The sequence below is a fragment of the Ailuropoda melanoleuca genome, chromosome 2 (genome assembly GCF_002007445.2).
Source record: "Ailuropoda melanoleuca isolate Jingjing chromosome 2, ASM200744v2, whole genome shotgun sequence".
In the NCBI taxonomy this organism is placed as follows: Eukaryota; Metazoa; Chordata; class Mammalia; order Carnivora; family Ursidae; genus Ailuropoda; species Ailuropoda melanoleuca.
In genome coordinates, this window is record NC_048219.1 from 177,267,315 (window position 1) to 177,291,654 (window position 24,340).

The following is a 24,340-nucleotide window of genomic DNA, read 5'->3' on the forward strand; positions in this document are numbered from 1 at the left end:
AAAAAAAAAACACAACTAAACACTAAACTGTAAAAAGGGGATTCTAGCAACAATATTTGATGTGTAAAAGACTATATTATTAAAAAATTATTTTGTTAAATATAAAGTGTGTTAACCAGCAAACATTGTTTGTGGTATATTTTCCTTCCAAAATTCTCTCTCCTCTCTACCCTCATCATTTAATAACTAATCCTCAGTGACTTTTATCATCTGAGAGTACATGTGTCATTAGAGCTATATTCAATCAGATCTAAGAGTCAGCTCTAGCATTTGCCTGCGTACGTGTTCATTTTCCATAATATAAGGAGATCAGACAGGAAGTTCAAATAAACCAGCGATGAGAGTGCAAGTGATAGGAAAAATATTTTCCTGACCCTGCATCATACACAATACTAACGATAATCTATAATTATTGAGTGCCCGCTCTGTTGGCTGGCCCTGTGCTGGGCACTGAACCCATAGTATCCTGTTCAAGCCACACAGCACGCCTGCCATGGAGGGTTCTGATGGCTGCTTTGCTGATGAAGAAATCAGAATGCAGAGAGGTTAAGTGATTAGCCCAATGTCATCGGTTCCTAAGTGGCAACACAGGAATTTTGTACTATAAATATACACAAATATACAAATATAAAAACAAAATATACAAATATAAAAAATTAAGAAAAGAGTACAGTATAAGGAACCTCCATTTACCCATTGCCCAGACCCAACAGTTATCAAGATTTTGCAAAATTCTTCTATTTTTTTTCTTCCCTGTAATATTTTGAAGACTTTATTTATTTTTAGAGAAAGTGAGAGAGAGTATGAGCAGGGGGAGGGGCAGAGGGAGAGAGAGAATCTCAAGCAGACTCCACGCTGAGCACGGAGCCCCATGCAGGGGGTCCATCTCATGACCCAGAGATCATGACCTGAGCAGAAATCAAGAGTCAGACACAACCAAAGGAGCCGCCCAGGCAGCCCTGCCCTTGAATATTTTAAAGCAAACATCAAGCATCTTTATCACTCCAGCCCTGCATCTCTTTAAAAAAAAAAAAAAAGGATAGTTTCTTACCAAACCATCTTATATTAGTTCAACAAAATTAGGTCCAACAAAACTAAGAATTCCTTAGCATCATCTTATATTCAATCCATCTTAAAATTTCTTAGATTTCCTAGATAGGAGGGATGGGGATATTTGCATGATCTAAATCATCCAGAACCTTGCATTTAGTTGGTTTGCCTCCTAAGTTCAAAATGGGGCTTTAACCCTGCCAACTGACAGCTGTGAACTCTGACACAGTCGTGAGTTTGTCATTACAGGGTTTGCGCTGGGGAAAATTACTCTTTTCAAGCTTCATGTTAAACTACCCCCTAGACGCTGAGCAGGGAGAGTAGTGGGCAAGAGGCTTTCTACCAAATGACCTCCACGACACAGCGTCTCCGAGCAAGAACGGCTGTGGACCACCAGCGCCCAGAGGATGGCTGCCTCTAATGTGTGTGTGTAAGCTTTCTTTGGGGAGCAAGATATTTTTCTTCCCCTTGAGACAAACATGCTGCCTCACCCAGAGTAAAACAGGACAATATTTTATAAATTGCCATCATCTTCTGCACTGTTGAAGGAAGAAAGGAAAAAGTCAAGCACTAAGAAAAACGTCACCGTGGAGTCCCCACACCTATGTACATGTACCCCCACTCCACCAACCTTTTCTTAAAACAAGATTAGATTTTTCTTGCTTTTCAATTTCCTGTGTGTCCAATTCTAATTCTCTGCTCCCTGTGCCCCTTGCAAAGGGTTGTTTACAGTTCATTCCTGATTCAAGTTTCATGGGCGGGTGCTTCGACACAGAGCAGAGAAAGCTATGAACTGTGATTAGACTCCTCGGTTTGTTGTTATTGGAGGGCTTACCACGTTGAGACTGTTACTCTTTTAAAGAAAAGTACTTTCATGATTTTGAAAGACAAATGCTCTGAGCCAGCAACCTCACCTAGACCTTCTTACCGCATTTGTAAGGGATTCGTAACTTGAATGGGAGTGACATTCTTATCAGGGAGCCCAAACTCTACTCTCTAGTGTGAGTACCTGATTCTTCCCGACCAAACTCATACATCCAGAAGGCGCACTGTTCTTTCAGTGAACAGATACAGCTAGTACCATCATGCCTTTCACAGGGTGAGAGTTAAATGAGTCAAATTAAAGGAATTTCTTTTAAGGACTCAAAATTTGTCTTATACTTCAAATACTGTCAGTTGTGGCAATGATTTGATGGCTTTCTTTCTAACTTTTGAAAACCTTGAGCTCATGGTTCTTTGAAGCCCAAACTCCAACTTAATTAATCCCAGTACTTGCATTACCAACCTGGCTTTGAGTAGAAGCACTTTCAGGAGAGCTATACTTTAAGAATTGAGTTACAAAACTTTCTCAATGAATAGTTGTGTGAGGTGGGTGGGTTTAGGGAGGAATTTGGACAGAAAGTTTAGCTACTCTTTCTTGAGCCCTTTCTGTGTGTCAGACACTTGTGTTGGCTACTTGACATGAGACAATGATTTACATTAATTCAAACATCCTCATAACCACCATGAAATTATACACTGGTATTCCCATTTTGCAGACTGGAACGCTGAGATTCAAAGAAGTTTTATGATTTTTTCTTCAGTTTATACAATTAGAAACCTGGGGATTATAAGAATTGAACAGAATACTACCCATAAAAAAGCTTAGAATAGAGCATGGCACATAACAAGAGTTTGTCTTGGTTTGTTATTATCAGGACTGGTGGTAACATAAGAGAGATTTCATTAATAAACCAACCTGGATATGGGTCTTGTAACTTGAGCACAAGTTGAAGGGATGACAATGGTAGCATAGAAAAAATGAATAGTCTATTTGGAGTGTGACAAGCAGTCAGGTGTAATGTGACTGTGAGGTTGGAGATAGAGGGATATGGTGAGAGATGTGTCCAGGAAGGAAAACCAATTGTTAGGCCCTGGAAGATCATGCGATGAAAACTGGATTTGGTTTTTATTGATACTGTGCATTTACTTCAAAAAAGAAGATGACATAGCCATATTTGTGTCTTGGAGTAAGAATTCTTACAGCAGCGTGAAGGATGGATTAGGGTCTGGAGAGAAAGGGGGGTACTAATGAGAGGCAATTACAAACGTCCAGGAAGGAATAATGAGGACCTGATTCCGTAGTGGTGAAAGTCGAACAGATCAGTTGAGGCAAAAGGACTTCATGGCGGGTCCAGTGGGGATTCAAGACTGAAAACGGTCCATGTTTCTAATTCAGGTGATCAGAAGGGTATTGATGCTAAATCACCGCCACCAAAAACGCGGAACCCATGCTTTCCTTGGAGGTGTCAGCACATAATCTCATTTTCGGACTTGGGCATCAGAAGGTACTGGAAATATCAGGTATTTAGGATCAACCTCAGCTACGCTTATCTCCAGGAAAGCCCACTTTTTTTTTTATTTGCCAGTGCTGTTTTCATCTCTGTCTGAATAACTGCCATTGGAATAGTCAAAATTCTCCACCAGTTTTAACATCTCGTCTTAGTGTTCTTGAAATGGAAGTGAAAGGTTAGAACAGCCCAGAGTCACAGAATTATTCTCCAGTTTGTGGCAAATATTATTCTTACCACAGTGAAGCAATTTATTCATATTGTGATACAAATTGTTTATAAATTTCTAACACCTCTCTCCACAGAATATAAAAATATCAGTTTCATTTTCATATTCGTGTTCATCAGCCTTCTGGAAATTCAAAACAAGGGATTAATTTAGCCATCCACTGTGGCCTGCTGTTTGTTTACACACACACACACACACACGCACACACACGCACGCACACACACACAGGACAGAGAATTAAATGACAAGTTAGGTCCCGGGAAAGCCTTTTGATTTGAGATTTCCAAGGATGTCCACCTTGCTCCCATTACATTTTTCTTTGCCTTTGTTTGTTTTTTGGTTTCATGCCCTTTTTAATTAATCACAACATTGGGTCAGCCAGACCCATTAACTGCATTTCTCATCTAGACCTTTCAGAGATGCAGTTGCAGATGCAATTTAATTTGTTGACCCATGATCGATAGCAATTAATAGCATCTCTTTAATCTTGTTGAAAGGTTGGTCTCTGGCTTCCAGTAGCTACCATCTCAAGGGAAAGGTATCCACACATGCAGGTGATTTAGCTCCTGGGTAATAGTTGCCCTCAACCACCCACTCTTCTTGTGACTTAGGACGCATTTCACAAGGCACCGCTCTCTAGGGCATTTTCAATTATCATGAGGAAGGTCATCTGGGCTCCAAGATTCCTCCGCTGAAAGTTGATCATAAATGTTATGGACCAGGAACTCTGACAAAAATACTATACAGCACTGTTTAAATTCAGAATAGATTTGACTTTTTAAAGTGCATTATGCGAATAAAGCGGTTTCATCAAGTTTCCTGGGACTTCTCCATGTTGTCTTGTGGCTAACCCAATCACCGTAATCCAGTCTTTTCCTTTTATCAGTCACAGTAATTAAAGAGTTTGTTCACTTATTCAATAGGCAATGTTTCAATTAGGAAACTAGACCCTGGTTAAAACTAAATAAGACATTTTTTTTCCAGCTTTAGGAGCTTATGGTCTGATGAGGCAAAGAGCAAGGCAATTTCCCAGTAACTGAGAGGAAAGTGCTGTGCTCTAGGTATGAATAGGTACCCTGGGTATTTTGGTAAAAGGCAGTGTATCATCATGGGCCTGTGGGAAGGCTTCCTGGGAGATGGAACTTGTCACAGGAGTTTTAAAAGAGGAATAGACTAGATGAAGAATGAGGGAAGGAGCCAATACGCTGTGGCAGTACATAACGTGAAGTTTCTACTAACAGCTCCAACCACGTAACTGCCCCATTTTGCTGATCATGAAATCCATCCAAATCGGTAAATATGTGCCTGGCACCAAATCAAGGGCTTTGAGCTAATGAAAAAAGCAACAACGGGCCACCTTCATATTGGGAAGGAATCACTTATTTGTCTTAGTGTCATGAGCCCTCTTTCTCTAGAGTCAATTTGCTGGCCAGTGGAATTCCTTCTCCTCTATCCCAGTTTGGGTACCCAGTACACTGCGTTGATCAAAACTCCTCCTTCCATCCTTCAATGGTGTTTGCATCTTCAGCCTCTTTCACTGACTTTTCTTACTCGGTGCCAGGTTCAACTGTGGATGGAAGGCTGTGGCCCCAGGGGAAAGCACCAAGAAACATGCAAGAGATGTATTTTTGAGCAAGAATCCCTTTCCAAATATTTGGAAATGACAACATGAGGATGGACGTGCTCTGTAAACTATAAGACTAGACTCGAAACCAATTGCCAGAAAGTTTCCTATGTTACAATCTTATATACCAATAATGAAAAGGTGTTAGGTATCACCTTGCAGATAAGATTTGAGGTTACTGGATATATAAACATAAGGCATACGATTTGTAAATTGCAAGTATAAAATGTCTAAGGTGCATATGTGTGTATAGTGGTATCTACATGTCAATAGCAGCAGGTCTATATATCTATAGAAATGTAAACGGCTAGAGGCATTAGGGTGGACTGATGGCTGGGTCACGGAGATCACGTACTTGCTACGCTCACCTCCTCCAAGCTAGTACACTCTGCTCCCATTTTTGTACCTAACAATTGCAGGCTTGTTTAGCCTACAGTAATTCTTATCCCACCTTTGCCTTACTGTGAAGCATTTCATTAGTTCTGCTTGTTCATAGATTTAATTTTCCATCCCTAATCATTTGTGGCTCATGTGGTCCATTGATTTCAGAGAGAAGCTGAACATGAGCGAAGGAGAGTTGCAGAGGGGAATGAAAATAAGCTGTCGTGGAGCCTAAGATCAGTGCAGTGACAATGAGATATATGTATAAAGAAGAAAACAGTATCTCTTATTAAATGTGCAAAATATTAACATGAACATATTGTTTGCTTGTTTGGGTTTTTTTTCTTTTTTTTGCAACTAGATAATCATTTCTGTTCAAGAGGCCTTATCTTCCAGTTACCTGCTCTGTTTACTATCAGATGTGGCCCTGCAGGGCACCACTCCTAGAAGACAAACAGAGAAGACTTCCCTGGGCATCCGGGTATGATGATACTTGCATGCAGCTGGAGGAGAATGTTCTCCAAGCCACTTCACTTGTTTACGTAAGACACCATCCTATCCTGCAGGTTGGGCTTGGTGCTACCTTCAGCTCTCGAAAGAACCCAGCAATGTTCTGGGAGTTTCTTACCACTCAGTTGACTATTTCTCAGCCTAACAAGTACTCTGTGCTCAGGAATGTTAACTTTAATTGGTTGAGTTTGCTTTAGAAACCCACTTGTATCTTCCAACTCATGAGCTATTGAATAGCTCTATAAGGCATACTTTGGATATAAATAGTAGTAAGAGAGGCCCCAGCACCACTCATGAGTGACAACAGAGACAAGCACTGTTCCATCCCCCACCCCCTTACTTCCAGCAGAGTGCTTTTCATCAACAGCCAGGCCACTGGCTACCAAGACTCCAGAGTCAGCATCGTAATAGCTTCATTAGAACATTAGGACTGGGGCTTTTTGGTTTGTTTTGTTGTTGTTGTTGTTGTTTTAACGACCTTCAGCTATCCTCCAATGAGCAGGGAAACCAGGGTCACAGCAGCAAAGCTGTGAAATGATACATTTGAAAAGCATANATAATAGCTTCATTAGAACATTAGGACTGGGGCTTTTTGGTTTGTTTTGTTGTTGTTGTTGTTGTTGTTTTAATGACCTTCAGCTATCCTCCAATGAGCAGGGAAACCAGGGTCACAGCAGCAAAGCTGTGAAATGATACATTTGAAAAGCATAAAGTAACTTAAGAAATAGGAGAGGTACACAGAATTATGATATTTCACAACTCCAATGTAGCATGCAATGATACATTTCCCTTCTTTGCACTTGCCCAAGTAAAACCAGAACATACATCTGTAATCACATATTCCAGCCCATTGATTTGCTCTCACAGAAAATGGAAGGCTAGTCATCAAACTCACATCCCCATTGAAATGATGTCAACTCAGAAAAATATTCTTTGTTTACCATAAAATCTACATTTCAGCACATATAAATCCACGGTATGTAGACTGGCTATACAACACAATACAGCTTTCTTCAGCTGTCTCCTGGAGAAATAAAAGGGCATATTGGAAATGCATCATGCATGCAATGATATACAACCTAGAAGCGTGTTCTCTAACCCTCTGCTCCGGCACACGATGAGATACAGATTTTTAAAACTGTTTGGTTAGTTTGAGGAATTGCATACTTAGCATAATCAGACCTGAGGTTGAACTAAATAATCTGGTCCAAAGTAATTTTCTTGGGATACCTGACCTATGTCTATTGAGCTGAATCAAAGAAACAGGATCATTGTAAAGGCCCACTCCTTAACGGTTCTGTAGCTATTGCCAGAGTCATATTTGCAAGGGCAAATGCTTTCTTCCTTTATTCGTTGTAAGTGAACAAAATCAAAAACCTTTTATTGACTTACATTGTATATTAATAAAAGCACACATATCATAAGAACACTTATAACATGGGACGTATAGCGTGTATCACTGGCACTCCAGAAGCCCTCACGTGACCCTTTCCAGTCCAAATCCCTTCACCACCATCAAGGATAACCCCACCAAAAATATTCCCCAACAGCAGAATTCACTTTTGCCTGTTTTGAAACTGTGTGTATCAAATCATAAACTATCTTTTGAACTTGGCGTCTTTCATTCAACATTTTGTTTGTGGGATTCATTGTTGCATCTCTTTATTTTATGAAAAAATTGATTTTATTGCTAGAACTACACCCTTAAGAGAAATTTATTTCCTATGAGAAATGTAATTATTCAGATTAAAAATCTAAAATCTCACCCAAAGATCAGAGACAATGAAGAAATGGAAAATCTACATAAACTTGTAATTTTTTTTCCTCTTAGAGTGATCTAATAATATACATTAATCTAGGAATTTACTGGACCCCTGCATTGGGAGCTGCTTCTAAGCAGAAGTAAATGTTAGAGCTCCAGCAGTGACACTAAGTTTCTATTTTTGAAGGAGAGGGCTTGTCCTTTACTGTAGTATTTCATCACTTCTAGCTGAATTTGTCATTTATCACCTTCTGCCTTCACTCTTCAGTGAAGTCTTATACTAGCCTAGAAAGAGGAGCAAGACTCCCTGACAGGTGAGCTCAGCAAGGTCGGGTTTGAAATTGAGAAGGAAAAAGCATTATGACATCCGGGGGGGGGTCACGGGAGAGTTAGGAGTATTAACACATTTCCTGAGGAAGACAGCTCATCCTAGCAGGAACTGTGTGCTGTATAATCTTTGCCTGGGAAACCTGGACCCATACACCATTCTCCACTCCTTCCTCTGGTTCTCTTTTCCACCCCTCACTTCTCAGTCTAAATGCCATTCTTAGGGAACATCAACTTTATACCCTGATTGAGTTCGGTCCCCCAACATGTTCTCCCGTAGCCCTCTGGAGTTCTCTATTTGGAAAAATCCATGACTCTAAGTAAATTATTCTTTGGTTGTCCCTTCTACCAGGCTATACATTGACAAGATGCTTAGCAGTGTGCCTGGTGCATAGCAGATGTTCATCTAATATTTCTTGAGTGAGTAGATTAACAAAAGATCAAAATTATTTCAGGAATACTCAAGATACAAAATCAATTTTACCACCAAAGCTTTGCATTTGTTTCCTCATTTTTGGTGTTCTTATTACAGGGAGGATACGTAAGTCTCTCTAAACAACAACAACAAAAAAATCACTATAAATCCACTTTTTTTCTAAATGCAAAGTGTTTTCCTCATTTCCAGAAATATATGCATTATGGGTTCATTAGGTAAGAGGCCCGGCAGGTCAATTTTTGGCACCAAAATGCACCAATTAAATGGAAGTTCAGTAGAAGAAATATATTTACTTAGAAATAAGCATATCACCCCATCAAATGGATCGATGTAGACAATCAAAATGGCATCTTTAAAAAGACCTGTAACATGCATGCCCTTCTGCTCATGTCTGGCAGATCCATGTAAGGGTGATATTTGGGAGAGAGAAGAGACAGTTAAGGTGTTGTATTTTTATGTGTCTTATGTTAACCTCCTGTTTTGTTTTATTTTCCAGAGAAATTAGATGCTTTGTCTTCTCCTCTACTGTCAAGATCCTTAAACTGTGAGGAAATTTACTAAGATGACCAAGAGAATGTGTTAATATTCCCACATTAATATTCTCGTGTTAATAAAGTGTTTGGGCTTTCTTCAAAAGTGCTGCAGATGGTATTTACATTTCTAATATTTAAAATGGATTTATGGTAGAGATTATTACATGTGATAGCAATAGTCCTATAATCCTGGCAGTGCAATGGGTTTCCAGAAACTTTTAGCCAATGTCTTAAAAAATTAAGCTCAAACTTTGGTATATACCCTTTAGGACTTAAAGGAAAAAACAAAAAAACAAAAAACAAAAAAAAACTCTTAAAACCTGTTTTCAACCTGTAAGTGACACAGAGAATATCTTAAGAATTCTTCCAAGTTTCCTTTTTCAATAGTCTCCCCAATTCTCCAAAGCTCTCAGCCAAAGGAAAGGAAGTTCTGTGTAAAATGTATTAATTTAACTCAAAGACAATTTAAGAAACATTTTTAATCATTTACCAAATGGAAGGCATTGGGCTTCATGTTGAAGGCACTAAGATGAAGACAAAACAGTCTTTTTATCAAAAACTTGATGGCCTAGTGAAGTAGAGACATGCACAAAACTGTCGATAAAATTTCAATATAGGGAGGTTTGCAGAGGATATGATGGAGCATAAAAGAGGATTAATTACTTCAAATTGGATTTCAGAGAAGGCTTTCTGGAGAAAGGGTGCTGCAGCTCGGTCTTGAAAGAGGAACCAGGGCTGACTGGAGGTGGAGATAAGAGCAGGCCATTGCCTCCTGAGGAAAGGCCATGAATAAAGACACGCAGTGGGAATCAACATTGCAAGCCTGGAGGGCAAATCCATGGTACACTCAGGATGAGAGGTAAAGCTAATAAGGCAGGGGCAGGCCAAGCCAGGAAGGATCTGTGAGCCCTGTTAAGTTAAACATCAGTCAGTAAATGTTAAGAAACCACTAAGAGATTCGAAAGAGCGGGAGCTACGTGGACCAATGTGCATGTTATCCAGAAGATTCTGGTTCCAGCTACACCATGAAAATGCATCTGGGGAAAGGGATACTATACTGTAAGGAGGATTAGGTGACAGGCGCTCTCGAAACAAGAGACAGTGAGAGTCTATACTAGAGCATTGCTCCTAGGGATAAAAGAAGTGGGTCTATGTGAGCTCAATTTAGGCAATAAAATAATGAGGATTTAACTGAATATAGGAGCTGAGAGGAGGGAGAAGTAGAGCCCAAGCGACACCTAAAATACAAGGCTTCTGCTGTATAGTTTGGGGGTGTGGCAGTATGACAAGTTAAACTTTTAGACATGTTGGGCTGCAGGTGATGGCACAATTTCTAATGAGCTTTTTTCCAGCAGTCCTTTGGATATAGGAGCTTGAAGTTCAAGGCCAAACTCAAGATAGGGACAAGGGACATAGGCCAGAGAGTTCTAAGATACAGAGGGTAGTTAAAATCAGGAAAGCAGGTAAGACTGCACAAGGAAAAACTATAGGGATGGGAAAATACCCATTACAACACAGAAACAAGCCAAATGAAGACACATGGGGACAATGACCAGGAACTCAGAAATCTGTATAGTCACCCATTTTTTTCTGTATTGTATTCCTGCTAAGACCCTTACTCTGTGTTTCCAATGGTCAAAATATTCATTAAATCTTGTCCACTTACATTTTAGAGAGGCAAAGCCAAGAGCTAATGATGGATTAATGTTGCGCAAACTAAGTGGCCTGAATGAAAACTGATTCTCCGTTATCTCAGAGAGGTTCAACAGAATGCTTCGGTGTTACCTAGCCATGTCAATAAATACATATAGTGCTGGATAAAGGGCACGTGAGTCATCTATTCTCATACAAATAATTCTTACCTATACGTGCTGAAATGCTCATTTCTCAGTCCATTAGGTTCAATTTAATGCATATAGAACACGTCTAGGATCGATAGGACTTTGAAGGTTTCATTTTTAATTTTACTCAGATGAAAAATTCCGAGCACTGCTTGCTAGTTCTAGCACTTACGCAGCATCGGCAACAGGCCCCACAGGAAGCATGAGGCCAAGGTTAAAGCCCTTCTAAATCAAGGTGCTATGATACCCAAAGAACCAATTTTCATTGTATTGCATGTCTTCTGGTATTTTATTGGCATGCCCAGAATCTGAGAGCAGAAGGGGTGCACTGGGACTCATTTCTGTTGCAGATGTATAACTCTTGGCATTAAATTTTCCTTAACTTTCACAAAATTCAAGGTTACCGCTGTAGCTTATTAGTCGTTAGCTAATTTTGTATCATGTACAAAAAAAAAAACAAAAGTAGGATGTTGCTTTCCTCAAAATACAAAAGACAACAGTGTAATGGGACATGTGGGTTCCAGTTTCTGCTGAATTAGCAAGTATGTGCTAAAGAAAAAACAGCTCTAATCACGTTTCCTCGTGACTAAAGAAGTGGTCTACTAAAGTAGACAAAGGTGATACCCCTCTGACCAAATAGCATCCCCTTAAATTGTTTCTTTATTACTAGATGAATTTGCAAATCCCCAGCTATAGTCATACCCTCATTTACAAAATGGCAGATGAGGAGCAGGACGAGGGCTGGGATGACCAAGGATAGGGTATATGAGCCCTCATCCTGGGGAGCAGCTCAACTACCATCCAGAAAATATCTCTGTGGCAAAAAGTCTCCTATACCAGTCTATTAGCTTGTGTGCCTCAAAACCACCTTTTGCTGACACATTGTCTCTAGTGATCCCCGCATTGGCCTGGCCCAGTAGCTTGCTGAAAGATACTTCATCATAATTAATTTTGTGTCATACTTTGTAGTTTTCAATGTATTTTCCAATACGCTATTTGAAATCCTCAGCAAACACTGCAATGTCAGAGCAGCTGCCCCTGTTGCACACTGCACAAACTGAAGCACCAGCAAGTTGAATGGCTTGCATGGAACTACAGAATTGATAAGTGGTGGAACCAGTCTAGAAGCCAAGTCTTCAGACTTTTAGGCAAGCTTTTTCTTCACTCTACCCCAGGCATCCAGTAAAAATAAATAAAATGAACTCACTGAGGTCTGACTCAGGTGAGGAATGGTTCCTCATGTCATGGAATGGAAGGATTTTTCTTCATGTTTCTCAGCTGGCTGAAGCAGACAGCAGCACAAAATAAACTGTCTTTGACATTCCTACCCCTTTTCTGAGACCCTCATTTCTCTCATCTTTTCACTTTCCAGATCTGGACTTAGGAGCTCAGAATGCCTCAGAATCTTGACAAGAATCATTCCCATCTCTCCTAGTAAGCAAATTCCCCTAGTCCCTCACAAGGTACAAATGTGGTCTCCTATCTGAAGATTTTTCTTATTTCTCCTGGAGTCACTGATTGTTCTCTCCTCTAAGCTACCAGAGGATAACTTCATTAATACAAATGTCACTCCTTACATTACTGTCACTCATTACATTATGTCTTAATATTTCATTCCACCCATTTTTCCACTGGACTGTGAATTCCCAAAAGACAAGTACCTATGTGCCATCTGTGTGTCATATCTCCAAGAGTCTCTGGCACATAAGAGATATTCATAAGGGTCTGGTCCATGGATCTGAGAACTTTTCACTTAAAGTGTTGACCATGTGCCTGCTCACTGCACAGTAACAGATGAATATAAATGTAGAGAGATACTTTCAGAAAGAGTCTAATACTTCCCACAAAGTAATGAATCTCTCATGATGTTATATCAGACACTATGATAGGAAGGGAGGAATTTAGGGACAGCGGAGTCTTCCTTTTGTTTTTCAAATCATACTACATAGGCAACTTCTAAGACCAATTCAAATTACTTCCAATCAACAAATATTTATAGTGGACATTTGACATTTATAAGGAATACTTCCAGAGTCCTCTAAATCCCTATTTCACAACATTTTACAAAGGTTCTTAGTTTTCTCCAGAACCACATTCTATTGAAAATCACCTCTTTCCTTTATATGTCCAAGCCATAAGTTTACCACTTTTCAAATTTTTATTAGATCATCTCTCTTATTTCACCTCTATTCTACACATTAAAAAATTCAGTTTTGAGCATTTGATGATGGTGTGCAATAAAGATCACTTGATAAAGAACAGAGAACCACAAAGTCACCATGAGATGCTCATGCTGGGAGCAGCAAAATCTCAGGACCCTCTGGAGGTCACTTGGGAAAATTCAAAACCACAAATGTTGGATCTGCAAATGCCAGGGGCTTAATGGATAATGAGTACCTATTACATGCAAAACATTGTGGTGAGTGCTGCAGAGAATTCAATATGCATAATTGCTCCTGTCCTAAACATTCTACTAATTAATCCAGTACCTCTATCTCTGTTGTACTACCATTTGAGCTTAAATTTTTATTTAATAGAAGTTCCTAAAGAAATAGCCTGAAGGCTTCCAATCAAGATGGTGCCTTGAATTAATGCTTCAACCTTTTCCATGACACACACGCAGAGTACTTGAGAGATTAAATACTTTAAAAATATTTAAAACATGGACATATTTAAAAAAATGTAAATATACACAAGAGCTGGAACTAGAACAGAAACAGAAGTAGGGACCATAGGTACTAAATCAACCCGATTCCAGAACTGTTTACATTCAGACAGCTGCTATAGCAAAATACTACAATCTGGATAGCTTCAACAACAGGAATTTATTTCTCAGTCTGGGAAGTTTAAGATCAAGGTGCCAACAGTCAGTTTTTGATGAAAGCCCACTTGCTGGCTTGCATATGGCCACCTTCTTGCTGCATGCTCACATGGCCTTTCCTCAGTGCATGCCCTACCCTCAAGACTGAGGGTCATCTGAGCCTCATTACCTCTCAAAGGCCCCACTTCCAAATACCATCACATTGGGGGTTAGGGTTTCAACATATTTGGGGGAAAGAGGGGCAAAGAGCCCACAATAGCACATTTTTTTTTTAATGAAGAATTTAAACTGGAAAAAGCAATTGAGATTTTGATTCACATAGGATGTGGAGAAATACCTGACCTGACTAATTGCATTAAATAAAAGACCTGAAATAAGATATGCGAAATATTAAAAAAGAAGCTGAAAAAGCCATACAAATCCCCAGGACATTGGTTTATATGAAACAATATACTTAGATTGCGGGGGGTGGGAGGGGGATGTGTGCGTCGAGGAAGCAGAAATAGCCACGCAGGTAGAATCCCATCCAGGGTGTCCAAAAGATCACAACTGAACCATACAGATGCTTCTCCAATATTATCATGGGACAAGAGAACAGAGGCATCAGTATGAAACCTAGCTTTAGATAAGGAGAAGCCACAGTCTGTGTAGAGACTGTCTGCAAAACCACAGACAGGAAAGAATGAGCACAGAGAACATGAAAAGGGATTGTCACTCAAGATAGAATTGCAAACTAAAATTTCAAGTATATGATAAATAACAGAGCGAAGGGAAGAAAATGCAATTTTAGGAATGTCAAAAATGACTTTAAAGTAGGTATATTTTATATCCTCAAAGAAATGAAGGAATAATTTTCATAAAATAGCAACACGAATTAAACACAAACTAAAGCAGTCAGATATGAATCAAAAATGAGTAGATAAGAAAAAAGAACAATTAGAATTTTTAGAAATTAAAAATTAGCTAAAAATTTCCTAAAATAAAACTTTCAATATAGGTTATAAATGATTCCCTGGATACAGACAAAGTGAGAAGCAATTAATTTGAAGGCAGGTACAAAAGTGTTCAGTCAGAATGAAGCACAGAGAAATAAAGAAAATATGAAAGAAAAGTTAAGGTATAATAATGACAGTGGTAATGATGATGTTAAACTGCTTAACAGGGGCCTCTGGGTAGCTCAGTCATTAAGCATCTGCCTTTGGCTCAGGTCATGATCCCAGGGTCCTGGGATCCAGCCCTGCATCATGCTCCCTGCTTGGCAGCCTCTCCCACTCCCCCTGCTGGTGTTCCCTCTCTCGCTTTGTCTCTCTCTGTCCAAAAAATAAATAAAATCTTAAAAAAACAAAAAAAAAAAAAACCAAAAAACTTAACAGAAATGTATATAATACAAACCAGAATCAAATAGCAAACTTTCAAAGTAGCGGCGGGGGGGGAGGGGTAGTTGAGAAATAAATATCAATCCACATCACAACAATAACAGCCAGAAAATAAGGTAGAGAAAAGAAAAAGCAAAAACAACATGGTAACAGAAAATAAAAGAGATTAATTCAGTTCAAATAAGCAAGCAACAAATATAAACGGATTAAAATTACCTAATAAAAGACCATCGGATGGGATACTTTTCATTTCAGCATTAATCTATTTTTGAGAGAGACACCTAATATGTAATACCAAAAGTTAAAAGGAATCGGAAGAAATGTGCAAAATCAAAGTTATGTTTTTAATAATATGAAGAGGTTATCTGCCATTTTCATTGTGTTGACATGTATACTGATATTACAATAACACTGGTGGGCAAACTGCTAAAACCAAGGCACTGACACTAAAATGTATGAGCTGCTGTTTTCTGTTCTACTACCATCCACTTGGAGAAAACAACCATCCCAGAAAGCCAGTGTTACTTAAGGGTGACCTCCATGAAGCGGTGGTATTATCTTATTAAATCTCAACCAATGTATACATACATTTTTAGTACTCAGTGTGACAAAATGAGAAGTACATATAAAGCACTTTCTGCTGCATATTGACAAACTCAAGTTGTCTTGAGGAAATCACTGGGTTTTTTTTGAATTGTAGAAATCACTACTTTTTGCATGGAAAAAAACCACTTTTACTTGGAAGAATGACTAACAGACAAATTATGGCTATCAACATTTGGTTTGGGCACACATTTTTTCAAAACATGAGGTAGTGAATCTGTCACTTTTAGGAAAACTGACAACTAACAATACCTACTGCCAGTTGATAAAATTTAAGCTTTTAAGTGAAAATGAGAATTTTGGAAAACTTAAAATCATGACCATGAGCTTGATAGTGTCACAATAAAGACTGTTCCAAGGAGATAGGTGATTACATTAAGGAATGTGATTTTTTTTTGTTGCTGTATAATGGAATTTGTCATGTAGAATATCTACATAACTCAGTGAACCAAATGATAATGCATAGTGATAAAAAAAAATCAAGCACAGTTTAAAAGTTCTACTCAAAATACAAAATAATCCAATGGATATTAGAGTAACAGAGTACAAATAAGTTATTGATAGGATTCAGATTTCACTTTGCCACAACAGTTTTGATGTACGACTAAAGAAAAATGTCAACAATTATCTTCTACCATTCCCACTGCTCAACATTTCATTAGATTTCCCAATTAAAAAATAATTTTAAAAGGACATGATTCATACAAAAAACATAATTGTCATCACTTGCAAGTAACATAATTATCTACACTAGAAAATTCAAGAAAATATCAAACTGTAAAAAACTAATAGCGTTTTGCAACAGGAACAATAAGCAAAAATTAACTGCATCTCCATCTATAGTCACACTTAAATAGGAAATGTAATAGAAAACGTACACTCAATCAAAAACTATAAGGTATCTAAGCATAGCACTACCATGTCTTGCATGCTATTAACCAAGGACTTAAAAAAATTAAAAACCATATACTATGTTCATAAAGGGAATATTATAAAGAGAAAAATTATCCTCCAAATTATCCATGACTTCAATAAAGTTATTATCAAAATCTCCTAAACATTTTATGAAATTTAAACTGATTCTCAAACTCCTATCAAAGAAAATGTCTAAAATTTTAAGGTACAAATTATAGTGATGGCAGAGAATAAAAGGAACTCAATGAGAGACATAACAAAAGATCTTCATGAATATTACAAGGAAATCTTAAAAGTTTTTTAAAAAGAAGACTTAAATATATGAAGAAATACACTATTTGCATGAAAAGGAAAACTCAATATTGCAAAGATGTAAATTGTTCCTCATAGTAACATGTAAATTCAATGAAAATCCTGGTAGAATATTTTAGGAGACCTGATAAACGGATACTAAATGTGTTTATGCAATAACAGTGAATACTTAATAGCCTTCTCTATGAATCAGGCACTTTTCTAAAAACTTCACACACAATTCTTTAATACCCATAATAACCATATCTACAAGGTAGATACTATTTCATTCCTATTTTACATATGAGAAAGCTGAGGCACAAAGTGATTAAAATCTTACACAAGTTCAGACAAATGGAACAAAGACTCCTCTCCAGCTGGTCTCCAGTCTCCTAAGCACTATCCCATACAGCCAAGATGTCAGAGTAACTTTGTGGGAGAACAAGACGGAATATGAGGAAGTATCTTTATCACTATAACTTGACAGAGTGTGGTATTTATGCATAAATATGTAAGGAGACCAATGAAACAAACTGAAGAACCTATAAACAGCCTACGCATTTGATTTATGAGAGGACAATTTAGATCAATGGGAAATGAAAGGCAAATCAAACAAATATTATCAGAACAAAAGAAATAAAATCCCTATTTCATTCCATAAACAATCAATTCCAAGAGGATTAAATGTTAAAATAGAAGCAAAAACCTTAACATGTTTAAAATAAAATTTATGAAAACATTTATAAGCTTGAGGTAGGAAATAATTTCAAACACACAGAGCAAAAACCATAAACTAAGAATGATAAACTTGCCTACATTAAATTTAACTTCTGTGCAACAAAATACATCATTAAAACAAGTGAAAAGACAAGACAAGCTGGGAGAAGATACTTATCATCCATAACCAACAAATAGTATCTAAAATATCTAATAAACTCTTACAAATCAATAACAATCAATACAAATCAATGGCCAACAGCCCAAGAGAAAAATGGTCAGAAGCACAAACAGAATTTCATATAATAAGGAACACAAATCATGAAAAAACATAGGGAAAGATACTCAATCTAACTGGTAATCAGAGAAATGTAAATACAACCTGTGGTGTGGGGAAGGAAACATTTGAACCATCATGCTAAAGTTGATTATACCTATTTCTCCCCAACTCCACACTGTCAACACTCAGTGAGGTCATGTTAGTACTTGATACTGGCCATGATGGCAATATTTACACTAAGTAAACGAACAAATGCTGCAAATTAGAACTTTTTTTGTCAATTGCCAGTTTACCACCATACACACCGACTTATTACTTTAAACTTATCAGATTAACAAGTTTAAAATATAACAATGCCAAATATTATTAACAAGGATGTAAAGTAATGGGAACTCTCATACTCTGCTAATAGGTCTGCAAAGTAATTTAACTACTTGAGAGAATAATTAAGCAGTATTTGTAAAATCAAAGGCATACTTATCCTATGACTCAGCAATTCCATTCCTGGCCAAATAGAGAAACTCTTACATGTATGTGCAAGGAGACATGTATAAGTATGTTCACAGCAATATTGATTGCCATGGCCAGAAAAATCAGAAATATCTTTAATATCCAGCAAGAGGGGAATGCATAAATAAACCATGATGTATTTATATAATGGCATACTATATAGCAGTGAAAATGAGTGAAGTAGAAAACCATATATCAACTTAGATAAATCCCACAAATACATTAAGTACAAAAAGCAAGTTGCAGTAGAATAAAGTATAATAGCTTTCATATATAATTTTTAAATATGGAAGCAATACTATATGTTCTATATGGGCTGTATATGTATACATGTATAGTGTATTTACATACATATATATGACATTTTTAAATTACATCAGATTGTTGGGGCACGTGAGTGGCTCAGTTGGTTAAGCAGTCGACTCTCAATTTGGGCTCAGGTCATGACCTCAGGGTCCTGAGATCAAGCTCCATGTTGAATGTAGAGTCTGATTGAGATTCTCTCTCCCCCTCTGCTCCTCCCCCACCCCTCTCACATGTGCTCGCTAAATAATAAAATCTTACAAAAAATGACATCAGATTTCTAAAACCTTAAAATATGACAATATCAAGGACATGGGGAAATACTAATTCTCATATGCTGTGAGAGTATGATTTGGCATTATCCACTTAAAGATCAATTTGACAATATTTAGTGAAAATGGAGAAGTGCCTACCTCTTACCTATCAATCTAGGTTTTCAGGTGTATTAACCCAAAGAAAGCTCTTACAAACATACACACAAAAAAATGCTCAATGATTTCCATTACTTTGTGCAAAATTATTTTTACTAGACAAAACAGTGAAAATACTAAAATATGGCTTGAATATAAACCAAATTAATGGCTGTGTTTGCCTTGGAGGAGGAGTTCAAGAATGATCTATAAATGGAATTTGAGAGAAATACCTGTAATGACTTATTTCTTGAAGAAAAAAATCTGAAGGAAATGTAATAATATGTTAACATTTGTTAAATTTGGATGGCAGTTAAATGAGTGTTCTATAAGCACTTTTTTGTTCCCTTTTAAAATTTATATGTATTTTTTATTTTTAAGAGAAAAAAAAATACATATATATCCCTCAGCTTCCTAAAGTTGTTTTTTGGGAGGAAAACCCACTCAACTTGAAATCAAACACCCAGATTGTAGTCCAAGCTCTTCTAATAGATAGTTGTGTGGACATGGACAAGTCTCCTGAGTTTTACATGGAAATGTGGCAACTTCCCCACAGAGGATGGTTAAATGCTACACCCTGAGCTATAGGGCCTCAGGCACCGGCCACCTGTGTGTATTAATTTGTCAGGACTGCCATAGCAGTGGACCATCACCTACATGGTTTCAACAACAAATGTATTGTCTCATAGCTCTGCAGACTAGAAGTTCAATATCAAGGGGTCAATAGGATTGGTTCCTTCTAAGGGCTGGGAGGGAAAGATCTGGACCAGACCTCTCTTCTTGCTTTGTGGATGGCTGTCTTGTCCCTACCCCTTTTCACAGTGTCCCCCTTCTGTACATGTCTGTTCCAATCTACCCCTTCTTATAAGCACACTGGTCATACTGGCTTCAGACCCACCCTCATGATCTCACTTCAACTTGATTACTTCTGTAAAGACTCCATTTCTGAATAAGGTCGTATTGTGAGGGTACTAGGCAGTAGGACTTCATGTGAATTTTGGGAGGACTCAATTCAACCTGTAAAACCTGCCACACATAGTTGATACTTAGAACACATATAAACAAAAAAGAATGTTTTAAGAATATAAAGCTCATCCCCAAATAAAAGTGACTTTAATCTATTGATATTAATTCACTGGTCAAATGTTAGGAGGAAGGGCTGATGAATGGTGGGATGGGGTTTTTCATTTCAGCTCCATCCTTTCCAGATGCATTAGGACACCTATGCTAGTGAGTCCTGTGGTCAAACAAAATGATGGACCTGCCAGCTTCTCATGTGTCATGCACACCAGTGTGCTGGCGGTTGCGGGGTGGGGAGGCATGGAAGATAGTGCTAGTAATGCCAAGATCCTATGTTCGATTCCCATCAGAGCCAATTAGCTTCACTCATCCCTACACGTAACCGGCCACTTTGCTGTTGCCTGCTGACCCACAGAACAGAGGCCAATCAAAAACAGGGCACTGGTTGTTCAAAAAGCCTTGACTTCTATTCTGAATCCCAGAATTTGTAACCTAAGAGCAGGAAAGAGGCAATGGAAGGCTACCTTTATCCCAGTTCAAACGACACTTCTCATGTTATTTCAGACCTCGGTGACATGGTGATTAACATCATGGTATAAAAATCTTCACAGAATTGAACCAATCAATGGGAACAGCAAACTCAAATAAAATGACCTCAAGATGCCATGGCCTGGGGCTGACAACACTCTTCTTGTATGACCACTTTTCTACCTAATTAAAAATGTTATCATATTAAAATAATTACAACTAAATTTAAACTGAATAATAATTGCTTATATATATTTTATTCCCATTTATCAACCATTCCAGCTTTTTCCTCTGTAAAAGATTATGCATTCTACAGAATAAGCTACTGTAAACTTTACCTCCAAAAACCCTATAATGTCTCTCTTTCGTTTCTTGTTTCCTTAGGTCAAATCTTGGTTGTAAATAAAGACAAGGGCTTCACATTCAGACACAGAAGACAGTAATAACGTTCCCAGTTTCTCATGAAGGCATTCCAAATTTATAAGTTCTTCCTCTTTAAAGTGAGAAACTCTTAGCTTCCTTCTGCTTCAGGTACTCAAAGCTTTAGAAATGATATGGATTATAATGTAGAGAAATCAGCTAGGAATACACTGGATTCTTCAATACATAGATATAATTGGGGGGGGGGCATTATTTGCAATTTTCCCCTTGTTAGTATCCTCAGAATGCTGACCACAGAGCCTGTGTATGAGAGTACTCTTTCAATTGCAAGTAATAGAAACCTACTCCAATCTAACAAACCCAGGGATTTTTGACCTCTCATAATTCCAAAGTCTATTTCAGGCACTACTGGATCCAGGTGCTCAAACTTCAGGCACCTGTCCCTTTCCTATTCTCAGGTCTATTTTCTTAAGATAGGCTCTCCTCAAATAGTGACACAGAGCTCCAAGAGGAGCTCTCAAATCACTTCCTACCAGTTTAGCAACACCAGAAACAAAAGATAAAACTTCTTAGGGCGCCTGGGTGGCGCAGTCGTTAAGCGTCTGCCTTCAGCTCAGGGCGTGATCCCCGCGTTCTGGGATCGAGCCCCATATCAGGCTCCTCCGCTGAGAGCCTGCTTCTTCTTCTCCCACTCCCCCTGCTTGTGTTCCCTCTCTCACTAACTGTCTCTCTCTCTCTGTCAAATAAATAAATAAAATGTTTAAAAAAAAAGATAAAACTTCTCTTTTCCAAAATTTCCAGCAGGAATCCCAAGTTTCATTATGACCTGCCTATCCCTGAAGCATAGTATCATATAGTATAGCATAGTATAGTAATCAGTGTATCTAAGCAGATGTGGGTCTCTCATCTGCATGTGTTATCCAGGTACCACCCCCAGAACCTACCAGAAGGATCAAACTCCACCCCAACCACATGGATAGAAATGGGTGAGAACTGGTACCCCCAAAGGAAAATTGAGGTGCTGTTATCAGAAGTGGAAATGGCAGGCAAAACCAATAGACACCTATTGTCAGAGTCTTAAGTTGTTATTTCAGAAAAAAATACTATTAGTCACAAAGAGGGCGGAGTCAAAGATGGCAAGCTCAGTACAAACTCATCATCATAACTGGAAAAAATTAATTAAAAATCCATTTTCTAGTGCTGGAGGGTCAGCACTGCATTGTCATATGGAAACGTAATTATGATAAGTCATAGTGATTTATCATTTGAAAGCAGCTCAGTAAGTATGAGAAAACAGCAAATGAAGAGTGACACTGGAAGTCTATTTAACTCATTCCCCAGCCACTGATAAAATCACACCTAAGCCTTCAATTTTTGAAGACCTGCAGAAACAAGGTGCTATCATAATCATTCCATTATAATTACATTATTAAGGAAAACGATATATGTTTCCTCTCTAGCCCTCTCCATGCAAGGGAATACCTCCATCTGTACATGTCATTAATTAATTTTTTGGTAACAATTAGTTTCAATGCTCCTGTGAGGAATGCTAATCTTTCACCAGGGTAAAATGAGGCACTTGGATAAAAATGTTGCTTCTGGGAGACATGAATTCCTAGCCCTGATAATAACTTTTGGATCAAAAGTGTTCCCTCACCCCAAGGACTATTCACGTGCAGTTCAAAAGGCTATAAAAGAGATGACCTCACTAGGTGGGCTCTTTCAGCTGCCAATTAGGACAACTCTCCTATTTGAAACACGGCCCTTTGGTTTATCTGTTTGATGGTAGAGTCGTCACACGAATCAGGCATTTTTTTGCTCCTGCTGTAATACTCTATCATAATTAATGACAGTGTCACACTGTACTTAATGTAAATTAATTCTATGTTTGTCCAAATAACCCAATACGATTTGTTTAAGTTTCCTGCATAGCCAGGTTTTTGAATGCATTATCTGGAAGATGGAAAAGACATTCCTCCATAGAGGGTTTTGGTGTTTTTTTTTTTTTTAATCAGAAATTAAATAAATAAAGGGCTCACCATATGTGCAGCCCAGGCCATTGCTTGCAGCATTTAGCAGGGTCAGATTATCAAGTTTCATTATTTGATACATTTTTCAGGCTTGCAACAGAGTCGCAAAGAATTGATGGGAGCAGCAAATTCATTTTAAAATGGGTTTATCGCTTCATCAGGTATTCATTTAAGCAGAATCCACAGCCTAACTGGATCTCTTTGGCCCTATGTGACATGTTTTTCCAAATGGAATGATAATAAGTATAGAGATATAATATGTAGTTAAAGACTTCCCATCTCCACGAGGCACCCAGATATTCAAAAAAAGAAATTACTTTCATTCTCAAGCCACTGCTCACTAGAGGGTCAATGGCCAGCTGTTTTAGGGCCCTGCTAAAGAGGAATCTAGAGATGCCACAATCCTTTTGGTTTGAGGCTAATAGCTACCTCACAGAGAAACCATCATAAGGGATTTAGTTTCTGGTGAGAAACAAATTATAAATTGAGCATTAAATAAGTATTATAATACATTTTCTTAGAGCTACTAAACCAGATCCAATAGGAAAATGACAGAAATTAGTTGAGAAAATAAAATTACGATATCAAAAAAATGTTAAGAAACTTCAAGCTATTTCAGATTTCCAGAATATCATAAATTATGCAGGCAATATGCACACCAATCCAAAGTCTACAAAATCCAACTTCTGGTCTCAGAGATTGTTAATTCACCGAGTTCTTGTAGAATGTCTCCCATTCAATGAACTCTCTCATGACCTCCCCAGAAAATTCACTTCAACATACAAACTGTTGATTTTCCAAATACATATTGACATTATATTTGGAAAATATAAAAAGCTACAGGTGATGTAGTGGTATGTACAATTGCTTTATATCACAAAGGCTTCTTAGTTAATAGACTTCTTGCTTATGTTATCATCTGAAATACCATGGACACAATAATGTGTAAAAAGTCGCCCTTATTACTGATAATGCTATTTTGAAGATCTGCTTAGATCTGCTACTTAAGTGTACTAAGAATCCTGCCCCACATTCTAGACCACTGGTTGTCCACCTTGCCTGCACTTTAGAATCACTGGATAGCTAATACAACACACCATGACCAGGCCAATTAAATCGGGACATTCACTAG

General features: G+C 38.0%; 1 long non-coding RNA gene across 1 annotated transcript; it reads left to right on the forward strand.

Annotated features, from left to right (window-relative positions):
- The first annotated feature begins 5,965 nt into the window (after positions 1–5,965).
- On the forward strand, positions 5,966–9,285 carry LOC117801135. Its single transcript, XR_004623615.1, has 2 exons — positions 5,966–6,095; positions 9,146–9,285. It is a non-coding gene; the product is annotated as an uncharacterized LOC117801135 (long non-coding RNA).
- Positions 9,286–24,340: the final 15,055 nt, after the last annotated feature.